Source organism: Galeopterus variegatus, unplaced genomic scaffold, assembly GCF_000696425.1.
Source record: "Galeopterus variegatus unplaced genomic scaffold, G_variegatus-3.0.2 Scaffold962, whole genome shotgun sequence".
Lineage (NCBI taxonomy): Eukaryota > Metazoa > Chordata > Mammalia > Dermoptera > Cynocephalidae > Galeopterus > Galeopterus variegatus.
In genome coordinates this window covers 59,818-73,213 of record NW_007727073.1, presented here as the reverse complement: position 1 = coordinate 73,213, position 13,396 = coordinate 59,818, and the positions used below count along the sequence as shown (strand labels likewise).

Sequence of the window (13,396 nt, the reverse complement as noted above, 5' to 3'; positions counted from 1 at the left end):
CCAGTTATCCCAGCACCCTTTGCTGAAGAGGGAGTCCCGACCCCAGTGAATAGACTTGATGCCTTTGTCGAAGATCACGGGGTCGGCCCCTTACAATCTTTTTTTAACTGCCTTTATAACACTGCTCTACTGGCTTGTTAAGGGCAAAAATTACATATCCGTTTATTATAGAATGATACTTGTGAGCTATTAGAAGAAAATAACCATAAGATGCACATTTGGTATTTTAACAATAGTGTTCTCCTAAAGAGCTTTACTACAGACTCTTTATCCCACCCTAAAGCTCTGTGCCCAAAATTCTGTTTGTCCTTTTCATCAAAGACATACTACGGTATACTAAAAGTGGAAATTCAGTATCTTTAGATGTCAGCCCTTGTAATGAATTTGCAAATTTAGTGCAGTTAAGTCACGGTGCAGTTGTTGGATTTTTGTTTGGGTTTTGTCAGGGCTTGTTTTTTGTGGGCTGCTGAGGGACTTGACCAGGAAGAGGTAATACTTGTGAGGCCAGATGACTCCAATTATCAACTAGAGGCGCTTCTGATGCAAGAAGTAGGCAGAGGAAATATATTAGGGTCTTCCTTTCCCAGCCTCACTGAGCTGACAGGAGAAGTTTTTCAAAGAATGAATCTGTAACAACACTGCAAAACAAGCAGAAGTGTGAGTAGAGGGTCCGTAAATTGTGTTGTTTCTTGAATCAGGTTGAGGGAAAAGCCAGAGCAAAGCAAACCAAAGTTCGGAATGGCCCCTAAGGAGACCTGCCTGGATGTAAGACGAGTTCTCCAGAACAGGGTCCTGGAGAAGCACTAACGGGCAGCCAGCACATACATGGGATGAGACCCGTGGCCTCAGCAGCTGCTGTGGACCTCAGCCAGTCTGTGCCCGCACACTCATGCCTGCAGAAGCAGATCATGGGCTATAGCGTTCAGGTTGCTTTCTCAACACCAGGGAGAGTCTCCTGGGGAGAACTAAGTGCTCCCTGGTTTATGCGCCCTGCCCTTTACACAGAGCCCACAGGCAGCCCTCCACCAGAGACCAGGCCTTCCAAGGAACAAGAAGTACAGAAGAAACCCACTTCAGCTTACTGTGCAGTCAACCCAGGCTTTATCAATGAAGACTAAAAATGCAGTAAATAAATGTAAGTTACTAAGTAATAAGTATTAACATAAATACATAAATAAAAATACAGTCAGAATCCAAGGTAAAGTCAAAGTAGCAACCTGAAGAAGCTGACCGTTCCCAAAGAAAACAAATATGAGGGCACTTCAAAAAGTTCATGCGAAGGTTTGTATTATCTTTTAATTCTATTTTTCCACAAATGTTTTGAAGTACCCTCATGCATAGAAAATCCAAAAGAACCTTCAGGAAAATGTTTAGAATTTTAGGACAGTACAGTTATACATATAAGCTCCATATCCAAATCAAGCTGCATTTCTGTACAACAACAAGAATTAGAACATTTAATATTATGAACACCAATTAGAATAGCAACAAGAAGTGTAAAGTGATTAAAAGTAGTTTTAAACAAAAATGTGTAAGACCTAAATGGATATGAGTTTTAAAATTTGAAAGCCCTTAAGGAGGACTTAGGTAAACAGGCACACTGTTTCCATTAATGGTATATCTTAGTGCAATAAAGACATTTCTCCTTACATTGACAAGTCAAACACGTTTGCACACATAAGAATCGGGAATTCCTGTTCACTGCTGGTAAGTTGGTGCACCACTTTGTAAAGCAACTTTTGGCATCATCAGTCAAACGGAATATTCACGTATTCTGTTACCTTGCAGTTTCATACCTGCTGCTATTCCCTAAAGAAACATTTGCACATCTGTACCAGGAGATATATAAAAGAACGTTCACAGCATTCTTTTGATTAACAAAAGCAAACAAACTGTCTGGGTATAACATTAAAAAGTTTATTGAAAGTATGATGGATAAATGAATTGTGAAGTGTTCTCACAGCAGAGTACTGAACAGCAGTGGCAACAAAGTACAGACATTCACACACACATGAATGGGCTTCAGAATACGATGTTGAAAACTAAGAAAAACACCGAGTTTAATAAGGCTTTATTTATATGAAGTTGAAAAGCACAAAAGATTAAACCATTTAATATTTAGAGAAAAATAAGTGATAAAGCTGTAAAGAAAAGCAGAAGTTAAAGGAAAAAAACATTTGAACAAATATGAATTGAAAGGAAGCTGGTATACCTACCTTAATATCAAACAGAATAAACTTCAAGATGGAAAGCATTATTTAAGAGAGTCATTACTTAATAAAATGTTAAATTCTATATGTTTGTGCACGTAATAAGATAGCTTCAATACATAAAGCAAGAATCGACAGACTACAGGGAGAAATTGATTATCAGCTACCACAGGGGGAAGTTTTAAACTCTTTAAGTTATTGGTAAGTCAATCAGGCAGGACATCAGCCAAAATATACAAGATTTGAATAGCATAATCATCAGTTTTGATCTTCTGGATGTATACAGAATTCTTTATCCAACAGTTGGAGAGCACATGTTCTTATGAAATGTACACGGGAAGCTCACAGATACTGCACTGGTGCTAAGCCCTGAGCCAAGTCTCTGCACTTTCAAGGAGCAGTTATTTCTGCTCACAATAGAGTCAGAAGTTGGAAGTTAACAACAGAGAGATAAGTTTTTGGAAATTGAGGAATACACTTTTGGATAACACAAGGACCTAAAACAGAATTAATAGAAATTTAAAAATACTTACTACTAAATGACAATAGAATCACTTCATATCAAAACCTGTGGGATGTATAAAACCAGGGCAGGGCTCTATAGGAACTTTGCTTCATTTTTTAGTAGAAAAAAGAGGCTAAAAATTAACTTAAATGGCCAACTTAAGAACAATAAAAGAAAGCCAAAGAAATAGAACAAAAGAGATCTGAAAGATAAGAACAGATATCAGTGACATTGTAAACAAGGATAAACCAGAGAAGATCAGTGCAGCCAGTCAGTCTTTTGAAAAGGCTTAACACCATAAACATACCTTCAAAGGTACTGATCTAGGAAAAAAAAAAAACCCAAAAATGGCAGAAGTAACTATCATGAAAGAAAAGGGACAAAGCTACAGATGTATCTGGTATTTAAGAGGAATGTTGAGAGAGTATCAAGGCTTTATAACCAATGAATTAAAAACGTGAGTAATAGAAAAATTCCCAGGAGAATGTAAGCCATTAAAATTGACTCAGAAGTAGTTTTAGCAATTCTAAAACCATAAAAGTAGTTTTTTAAAAAAATCTTCCCACACCAGCCCCAGCTAATTTTGTTAATGATTCTGTTACTCTTTTAGGACATATGGCTGCCAGGCCAGGTCCAGTAACGTTCAGAAGTGGTGATGCACTCTAGCCATGTAGAATTTATCCTGGAAACATACAGTTTAATATTAATATTAAATAATCTGTTACTCACCACACTAACAGATTAAAGGAAAAAACCATAACAAAATGTTCAGTAAGACACCACAACAAATAAAGATATTTGAGACATTTGATAAAATTCAACACCTGTTTATGATTTGAAAACAAAAACTCATAATAAAATTCGAATACAATGGAATGTCCTTAACCTTACTCTCTTATAAACCCAACTTCACTGATTAGTTCTTCCAGTATTTGAGAAATAATGGCATTGATACAGAATCTCTTACAGAACGTAGAAAAAGAGGGAACATATTCTAGATTGTTCTATGTGACTACCATAACATGATATAAGAACATTATAAGAAAGGACAATTAAAGCAAAGTCTTGTACATTGACACAAAATCATAAACAAGATATAAGCAAACAGAAACCTATATATAATATATTAATAGTATAAAACTTAATGATCCAGTTGGATTTATTCTAGAACTACAAGGTTTGTTTCAATTCAGAAATCAATTGGTATAATTTATAGCATTAATGGAATAAAGAAAAAAAGCCATATTAATATGTCAAAAAATCCAGTAAAGCATTTGATATATTTTAACAGCCATTCATGTTTTAAAACTCTTAGTAGAATAGGATTAAAAGGGAACTCTTTTGTTCTGATAAAGGGTTCCTCAACACATATAGCAAGCATTATACTTAAAAGTAAAATATTAAAGCTTCTCCAAGACCAGGAACAATGCAAAGATATTATTTGTAGTCGATATCATGTTTGAATTTCTAATTCATACAAGTAAGCAAGAAAAAGGTAGAAAGTTAAGAAAGGAAGAAAAATACTGTTATTAGCAAGCAGTATACATAGAAAATCCAGATACACATTTGTAGATAAATATTATTAGAATTAGTAAGTCAACTTGCTATTGACAATTCTTTTTTTTCAGCACTTGAAATGTGCCACCTTCTTCTGGTCTCCGAGGTTTCAGATGAGAAATCTGTTTTCATTCCAGTCAGTGTCCCCTGTAGGGAATGTGCCTTTTCTTCCTGGTTGCCTTCAAGAGTTTTTCTTTCTGTTTAATTTTCAAAAGTTTAATTATGATGTGTCTTGGCATGAATTTTTTACGTTTTATTCTATTTGGGAGTAGCTGACATTGTTGGATCTGTAGGTTTGAGTCTTTCCTAGGTTTGGGATTTTTCAGCCATTATTTCTTTGAGAACTTTTTCAGCCCCACTGTCTTTCTTCTCCCCCTATTGGTCTCCAGCAGTGCAGTTGTTTGTCTTTGTTGCTATCCCATGGGTTCCTTTGTTGGTTCAGTAGGTGATATTGATCTGTCCTCAAGTTCACTGGCCCTTTCTCCTGTCTTCCCCATTCTACTATTGAGCCCATACAGTGAGTTTTCTGTTTCTGCTTTTGTGTTTTTTAGGTCTATAATTTCCACATGGTTCTTTTTTATAACTTCTGTTTCTTTGCTGAGATTTTCTGCATTTTCATTTGTTTTGTTAAAGGAATAAATGTAGGCAAATTAAATTTAACAAAGTTTAGCTTGAGGAAGAAAAGAAAAAATAAATAAAAAATAAAAATGGTTCAAGAATTAGGCAGTCCCCAGAGTCAGAACAGATTCAGATGGACTACACAGAAACCACATCATCAGCAGTAGGATTTATAGACAGAAAAAAAGGAAAGTGACATATGGAGAAAGGAAGGGAGGTACAGATCAGTCAATGGCTGTGGTGGCCGAGCGTCAGCTGTCATCATAGAAACACACTTCTAAGGGAGGTTTTCAGTTCACTTACATGCTAATTTAGGATGCACTTTGTATGTAAGAGCCCAAGTATGAGAGTAAGGAAGCTTTCTCAGGTCGAAATTGTTTAACAATTTCAAGAGAATTTGTAATTGATTGTTGAAACATTTTTCTGGTGGCTCCTTTAAAATCCTTGTTAGGGCTGGCCGGTTAGCTCACTTGGTCAGAGCGTGGTGTTGGTAACACCAGGGTCAAGGGTTTGGATCCCCTTACCAGCCAGCTGCCAAAAAAACCCCAGGAAACAAAACAGACAGAAAGCCAAATAAGATCCTTGTCAGACAACTTCGGCATAGATCCAGTCTGCCTGCTGCTGGCAGTTGGTCCCCTTGCCAGTGGAGTCAGACTCACCTGATACTTCTGGATGGACTTCAGTTCATTCGGGGAGGAACAAGGCCAGCTGGGCGCCTTCTGTGGGTAGGTTGGGCGTCAGGAGTGCAGGACCTCATGGTCTTCCTCTCTTGGGAAGGGGGTGCAAGATGCCCAGGGCTGTGTCGTCCCTCCAGGCCTAGGGCCCTTCCTCAGCCTTATTGTCTTTGCCTTCAGAGCCCTCATTTGGTTGTCTTCTGCACTGTGTCCAGGGCACACGTGGTGCCTATCAGGGAATAGCAGACCTTGTCAGGACCCCAGTCCCTTTGTGGCCACTTTAATCTGCATGTAATATTTCTAAATGTGATGTTGATCTGTTATCTCAATTTACAAACAATAAGCGTATGCCAAAGGGCACACAGTAAGCTTGAGGAGTACCTAGTTCTTTTTTTTTCTCTCTGTCTGTAAGTAATCGTTTTATGACATTTTTCCTCCTCAAAATACTGAATTTTTATTTGCATTTTGAACAACGATGGGATTCTTAATTTCGATACCCCCATTTTTCACTGTGGAATTTGTGTTACATCACAGTGAGTGTTTTTGCCTGTGATCATAAAGCCAGAACTTCAGCTCTTCCCCCATCTCACTCTGTGCTTCTTGTGAAGGAAGAACAGTGCTTCTTAGACTTCTAGCTTAACAAACAATCTTGGTACTTGAGATTTTTAAAAGAATCAGAAAAACTATACAGGATACATTAATGAGAGAAAATCTTCTGCATTTTATTGGTTTTCTAAAAAGGCCATTTCATACCAGAAGTCATTGGAGGGTTTCTTTTAAGTCATTTTTTTAATGTTTTGGTCCAGAACCTTCCTTTTAAAGCCTTTCTCAAAAATCTCAAGGTGACCTCCTCCTGGTTACCATGTCCTTATCATTCAGTCCGTCCACATTCAGTCCGTCTGCCTGCCCTACCTGCAGCGATGGCCTAACCCCGGTGCTGTCTCCCACGAACTCTCCATTCATGACCTGGCCTTGGGGTCAGGCTCTGCCACTGCTGCCACCCCCCATTTGTCACAGTGGCACGTGTCTGAGGCCACCCTGGCCCAAGGGAGGGTCCTGGGAGCATGCGGAGGTGTCAGAGCTGCTGTGGCCTCTCATAAAGGCCACACTGACCAAATCATGGGTTGATGGAAAATAGAGAAATAATCGTACAATAACATTATTACTGCCAGCGGGTGAGAGCCTTGATTGCTTCAACTGCATAGAAACACGAATATTCATATAGTCTCATGTATTTTCATGTAGTGAAACAGAAATAAAATAGGCTTTGGAATCAGACCTGGGAGTGAGTCCTGGCTGCCCTTCAAACAATGTGTCATCTTTGGCAAATCCCTCTACCCTTCTGAGCAAAATAAATGTGTTGTCAGCCATCAAGGTTCTGTGGTGGTATGTTACACAGCTCTAGATAACTGGAACGGCCAGGCGAATGCAGAAGTGCACACTGTGGTCAGATCTCAAAACGGCTGGTTGTGCCGCCTTGCCTTCATGAGGCTCTTAGCATCCTGGTGAAACCACCGCATGTCTGGTATTTACTGCTAGGTTGTTTTATTCTGGAACATTCTATTATGAATTCCTTTTTTTAGTTGTATAAATAATTCCGTCTTCCACTCTCCCCTTCTCTATGTAAATCAGAAGTTGATCAGGTTTTAGCAGTGGCCGCTGTGGCCTCAGTCACAGCAGGTTCTAACAGTGGGTGATTGTTAGTTTGAAGAATTCTTATTCTTGGTATCCACAGTAGGCCACAGCGCATCAGGCAGTTTGCAAACACCCTCTAAGTGCCCTGAGTTTTGCTGAAATGATTAGGAACGAGGTGTTGCCCAGAAGCCTTACATTGCCGATATAACTGTAAGGTAGCCCATCAGCAGTAAGCTTTTGGACAAACAGCACCCATCACAGGGTCTCTCTCATTTGCTGCAGCAGAACAGAGAATGAAGTATCCCAATAATTGCATTATAGTTTCCTTCTTGTGGACAAGAAAGCAATGTGGTATAATTAGGTTTGATTGGAGTGCACGTTTCCGGTAAGATCTGAAATTAATGATGTTTCCATAGCGACACATCTGCGGCCACCCGTGCGTGAAACATAAAGTAATTCACTCGACAGGAGTAGACATCTGTTAACTGCAAGGATGCAGAGCATATTGACACTGACCAGAAGTGCTGGACGTTGTGAGACGAATGAACAAACGATGCTGGAATGGGAGGACAGATGATCTGTGTTTAATCTGCTGGGAGAGCTTCAATCTTCTCACTGGTCTCATTTGACAACGCCATTGTGTAAAGAACAATGCTGCAGAGAACTCATAAATTTTAAAACTTAACTCAGGGTGCAGCCTATTAAAGCAATACATTAATTCTTTTGTTAGGGAGTTTTTATCTTCATGTAGAACAAAGCCATTAATAAAAATACCCACTAAAACAACAGGTTTTTTAGGACTCACATTTTAATTAGAACATCTATTACCCAAAATGCCATGTTGTTGAACCTTGACTCACATGTGAATTTCACAGGACAGCATCATCATGAAGGAGACATGTTGTTGTAGTGGTTTGTAGGGGCAACGCAGCACAGTATGTGTGCTAGCTATTGCATGCAGGTCTTGCAGATCTCACAAGTGACATTTAGAAATGTTTATTAATGTCCTTTAAACTGGAGGACAACTGTAGTTTCTCCTGCTTAAAGATAATAACTGGGGTATTCAGTTATAACAAACATGAACAGTCTTACTGGTACAATTATTTACTAATGTGTGGACTTGGATGTGAGTGCTGTAATTAACAGTTTGGGGGTGTTTGGACCAGTTGAGATACTAAACACATGCAGTAGTGGGACAGATACATACAGTACTGGGATTCATAATCTTTTGAGAAAGCCTGATTTACAGTGAATGTAAAATGTGACTGCACATTAAATAATGTCAAATAATTTTTTCAATTAATGCATACTTTAAGATTTGGTAAATCAGTCTTATCACTTGAGAAGTTTTATTGTAAGGTCTGAGTAAGTTTGTGTTTTGATATAACCATTGATCATATGTGGTCCTTACTTAATTAGGTTCTTCACAAATAATTATGTTGCTCTAGGTGAGCTGCATACCTCTGCTAACAGTAGACAGAGGTGCCTCTATGTGTTAAAATCACTTGCTCACTCTTTCACTATGGCGTGGTGGAGTTTGGTGTGAGGCCGTCTCAGTCCAGCAGCATCTGATTAGAAAATACGGATCTGCTTCTCAGGCAGTGCCTGCTCTGCTCAGGTGGGACACCTGCTGCCACCCTGAGAACGCCTGCGGGATGTTTTCCCTAGAAACTAACTTCCTTTTTGCCGGCTGTGTTCATTATAGTCCAGAAAAACCTCTGCTTCATTACAGAGTCATAGTGTTTTCTTTTATTTTTAGAAACCATACACAAACCTTTTGTTAAAAGACATTTTCTGTCTGTGGAACTATACATCATAACCACGTCTGCCCTAAACCTTGTTGATGTGATGGCTCTCTCACCATCTGGTTGCTTAGGTTAGTTCCCCCCTTTTTTAAAGTTTCTGATTTGGGATCACATTAATTTCTGTTGTATTAAGATGATAGAAGTTGTAGAAATCATCAACAGATTGAAATCACAAGAAGCATTTGAGAAAGGATTTGAAAATTGATTTTGTATTACTGACTCTTGTAATAGATGATTTACTCTTGCTACATTATGTGCTACTTTATAAGAGGTTGAAGAAAGCCTGAAATTAGTGAGTTATGAAATAAAGAACATCATTGAAATTTTAAAAACTATTTTCAGGATTCATCTTAATATGTGAAGAAGTTACATGTGCCACTCACCTAAAGGAACATCCTCATAAATATTCCAGTTTCTTTAAGCCAACAAGATGTGAATACATTTACTCAAATGACAATAACAGAGTCAAATATTTCATTGTTACTCAATGAGAAATTATAGTCATTTATTTGAATATCAGTTTTAAATTGCTTATAACATGATATATTAGCAACTTAGAAATTTTAGAAGATGCCAGTTACTATTACACAGTTGTTTGATTCAGATGACAAACTTTCAGGATGTGTCACTCTTAGACAGCATTTGGCAAAATTATTATACAACTCTCACCACAGTCTATGTTGAAAACATTCTCATAACCCCAAAAAGCAACCCTGTATGCATTAGTGGTTGCTCCCCATTCTTCCCCCACCCGTAGCCCTGAGAACCCCTAATCTGCTTTCTGTCTCTGTGGACTTGCCTGTTCTGGACATCTCACAAATAGAATAACACAGTACATGTGGTCCTTTGTGCCTGGCCTCTTTCACTTAGCACAATGTTTTCAAGGCTCATCTGTATGACACCATGAATCAGTACTTCATTCCTTTTTATTGCCAAATAATATTCCAGTGTGTGGATATTTTTATTTATCCATTCATGATTTGATGGACATTTGGGTTGTTTCTACTTTTTGTCTATTATGAACAATGTTGCTATGAACATTTAAGGTTCTAACCAAGGCAGTTAGTCAAAAGAAAAAGCATCCACCCTGTAAAGGGGAATAAACTATCTATTTGTGTATGACATGGTTTTATACGCAGGAAGTCCTGGGGAATCCCTAAAAACCTATTAATAAATAAGTCTAGTAAAATTGTAGGATATAAGACCAACATACAAGAAAAATTGTATTTCTATACACTAACAATGAACTATCCAAAAATAGAATTAAGAACACAATTTCATTTATAATGGCATCAGAAAATAAGATAAAATACTTCACAGTGTGAAGATGGCAACAGTACTCCCCAAATTGATCAACAGATTCTACATGATACCTTTTAAAATTCCAGCTACCATCTTTGCAGAAATTGGCAAGCTGATGCTAAAATTCACATGGAGATACTAGGCACCCAGTATAGCTAAAATAATCTTGAACAAAGAACAGAGCTTAAGTATTCACAGCTCCTAATTTCAAAATTACTACAAAGCTGCAATACTCAGGACCATGTGGTCCTGGCACAAGGGCAACCATAGCGTGATGGAGTAGCATAGAGAGGCCAAAGAGTGAGTCCTAATGTCTGTTGTCAGCTGGTTTTCGACAATAGTGCCAAGACAATTCCATGGGAAAGAACAGTCTTTTCAACAGATGGTGCTGGGACAACTGGACATCCATAGGCAGAAAGTGAAGCTGGAGCCTTACCTCACATCGTACACAAAAATTAACTCACAATAGATTATAGACCTAAATGTAAATACTAAAATTGTAGTCTTTAAATTGCTCAGTTTTCTGAAACTATTCTAAATGCTCCATTTTATTCTGCCCAGCTCCAATTAAGCAACTGAGTAAAAGACTTTTAGGTATTTACCTAAAGACAAAGCTTTATAAACATAACCCAAAAGGAGAAAGAAATAGTTCAAATCTGGGCTTCAGTTATTGTTTAAATTATTTTCAACTAAGTGTACAAATGCAGTGATATATTCAATGTCTAGCATCTGCTTGTATGTATCTGTGGTAACCCATATTCGGTCCCCCATATTTTGAAGGGGTCTTTGTACACGTGTGGGATTACTCTCATGATTTCTACAAGTAGTGGTGAGAAGCACAGTATAACAGTGTAGTTGAAGTTGTGAACTGCTGAACATGAAATACTATAACCAGTCTAACCAAGCAAAACTAACTACAGCGATGTATTAAAATAGTAGTCACTTTAAAACCCTAGATTTACTGTCTAGATATTGTCTGTGAATGGAGTGATTATAATGAGTATCTTTATTTTTAGAAAACATCTGTTGTCCATGTGGATTTATTTCATTTGGAAATGCCAGCTTTTTCTTCTCCAGTCATCTCTGGAAAAAAATGCCCCAAATTAAATGATACATTATATCACTCAAATACATGCCATTCCACCCATGATGAATTTATGGGCCTAATGATCGATTGCCAGCATGTGTTCACATCACAGGAAGAGGCATCCAAACACCTTGCTTCTCACAGAAGGTCCTTTCCACGTGTGAGGGGTCTCTGTAGATCCCCGACTCCCCAGCCTCTGTCCAGCTGCACTGGCAGAGCATCTAAGGCCCAAAGCTGAGGAGAAACAGCCAGTGGCAGAGTGCAGGGAGCTGAGACAGTCAGTCCAGGATCCTTAACAAATCAAGTACAAGGAAGAAGGAGATCGAGGAGAAATCTATATAGTAAAGGAGGCCTAAGAGACTGTACCTGGATCCATATTCAAACAAACAGTATAAAAAATTATGACATATATGAGACAGCTGGGAATTAGAACCCTGACCTACTATTTGATGTGGAGGAATTATTGTTAATTTTTGGCCTGATAATATTGGGGCTCTGTTTATTTTATTTTGTTTTTTATTTTATTTTATTTTTTTAAAAGAAAATGTATTTTTATTAATATTTTTTTACATTCTAGGATGTTGCAGAGCAGTTGGGAGGGAGGGAGAGGGGGAAAGGGGAAGGAAATGGGATGGAAGAAGGAGGAAGGAGGAAGAGTGGGATTGAGGCCTGTGGCACCCCCCTCATTCCCACAGGAGAGACCAGGGGTCTTCCAGCAGTGGCTTCATTGCCTAGGTGCAGATGTCAGAGGGGTGTGACATAAGCCCTTGCCCTCCATCACTCCAGCTCAGGAACGCAGGGCCCTTCTTGCTGCAGCTTGGTGGTCGTCACTGGGCTGGTTGCATGTGTTGGGGGGGGGCATGGCCGAGGCCTGAGGTGACTAGGTCATGGAGCGGAGCCCTCATGAATGGGATTAGTACCCTTATAAAAGAAGTCTGAGGGAGTTTGTTTGTGCTTTCTGCCTTATGAGGACACAGTGAGAAGGTGCTGTGTACAAGCAGCTGGCCCTCACCAGACACTGAGTTGGCACCTTGATCTTGGACTTCCCAGAATCCAGAACTGTAAGAGATAAATGTTGTTTATGAGTTTATGGTATTTCTGTAATAGCAACTAAAAAGGACTAAGACAATTATTAATAACTTAATGGCACATGGTTCCAAGAAAAGATTAATATAGATTACATGTGATTTTTCTCTAAAGATATTGTTTTGCTTTTAAAAGTATTTGTATGTTTCTAAATTTATGTTAAGCATCATACAGTAACTGTAGTTTGCAAAGTCAGTAACAAAGTAAAAACAAATTTTTCAAATCTGAATTATTTTTCAGAGTAGGAAAGAATTAAATATGGAAAGTGTCTTCTGTTTTTTTGTACAGTACTTCTGGCTTTGGGTCCACATAGAAAATGTTTTCATCTAGTTGAGAAACAGTGATGCAGGTGTTTTGATTCTTTTCTATAGCAATGTCTTATATACCTCTTACCATCCTTTTTTAAAAATTACACTCATTATCTTCATTCTTTTTTTAATTGTTTTAATTGCAACTTTTTTGGCTCCTGTTTAAGAGTCAGGTTCTTGGGATAGAGTTGGAGATAAAATATTCACAGACTTCATGGAGCTTCCAGTCCTGCAAGGGAGACACATGCAGAACAGCTGAACATGCAGAGATAGGATATGGATGTCTACAAATGGGGTGACTGCCCCGAGGACAGTGGACAGAGACAGGATCAATGCTGTGTGGTCCTGTCATTCTCATAGCACCTTTTTTTGGTGTTCATTGTGTATTAAATATGTATTTTATATGTTATCTATGTGTGTTTCATAGTATATTTACTTTTGAACGAGACAAATAGTATATGGAGTCTAACAGTTCACTATGCCATTGTCTGTCATGACCTGAGCGAATAATTTAGCTTCATTTTCATTATATGTAATTCCAGGGATTTGGGCCTTCCAGGCCAAAAATTCTCTTCATTTGATTTTTTTTTTTTTTTTTTTTTTTTTTTT

At 38.3% G+C, this 13,396-nt stretch overlaps 1 protein-coding gene across 1 annotated transcript in view; it reads left to right on the top strand.

The window, feature by feature from the left end:
• LOC103591333 (probable phospholipid-transporting ATPase IIB) overlaps positions 1–13,396 on the top strand; it is a gene marked incomplete at its 3' end in the record, with an annotated part of 237,759 nt that overhangs the window by 167,129 nt on the left and 57,234 nt on the right. The gene's annotated exons all lie outside the window — the stretch shown is intronic.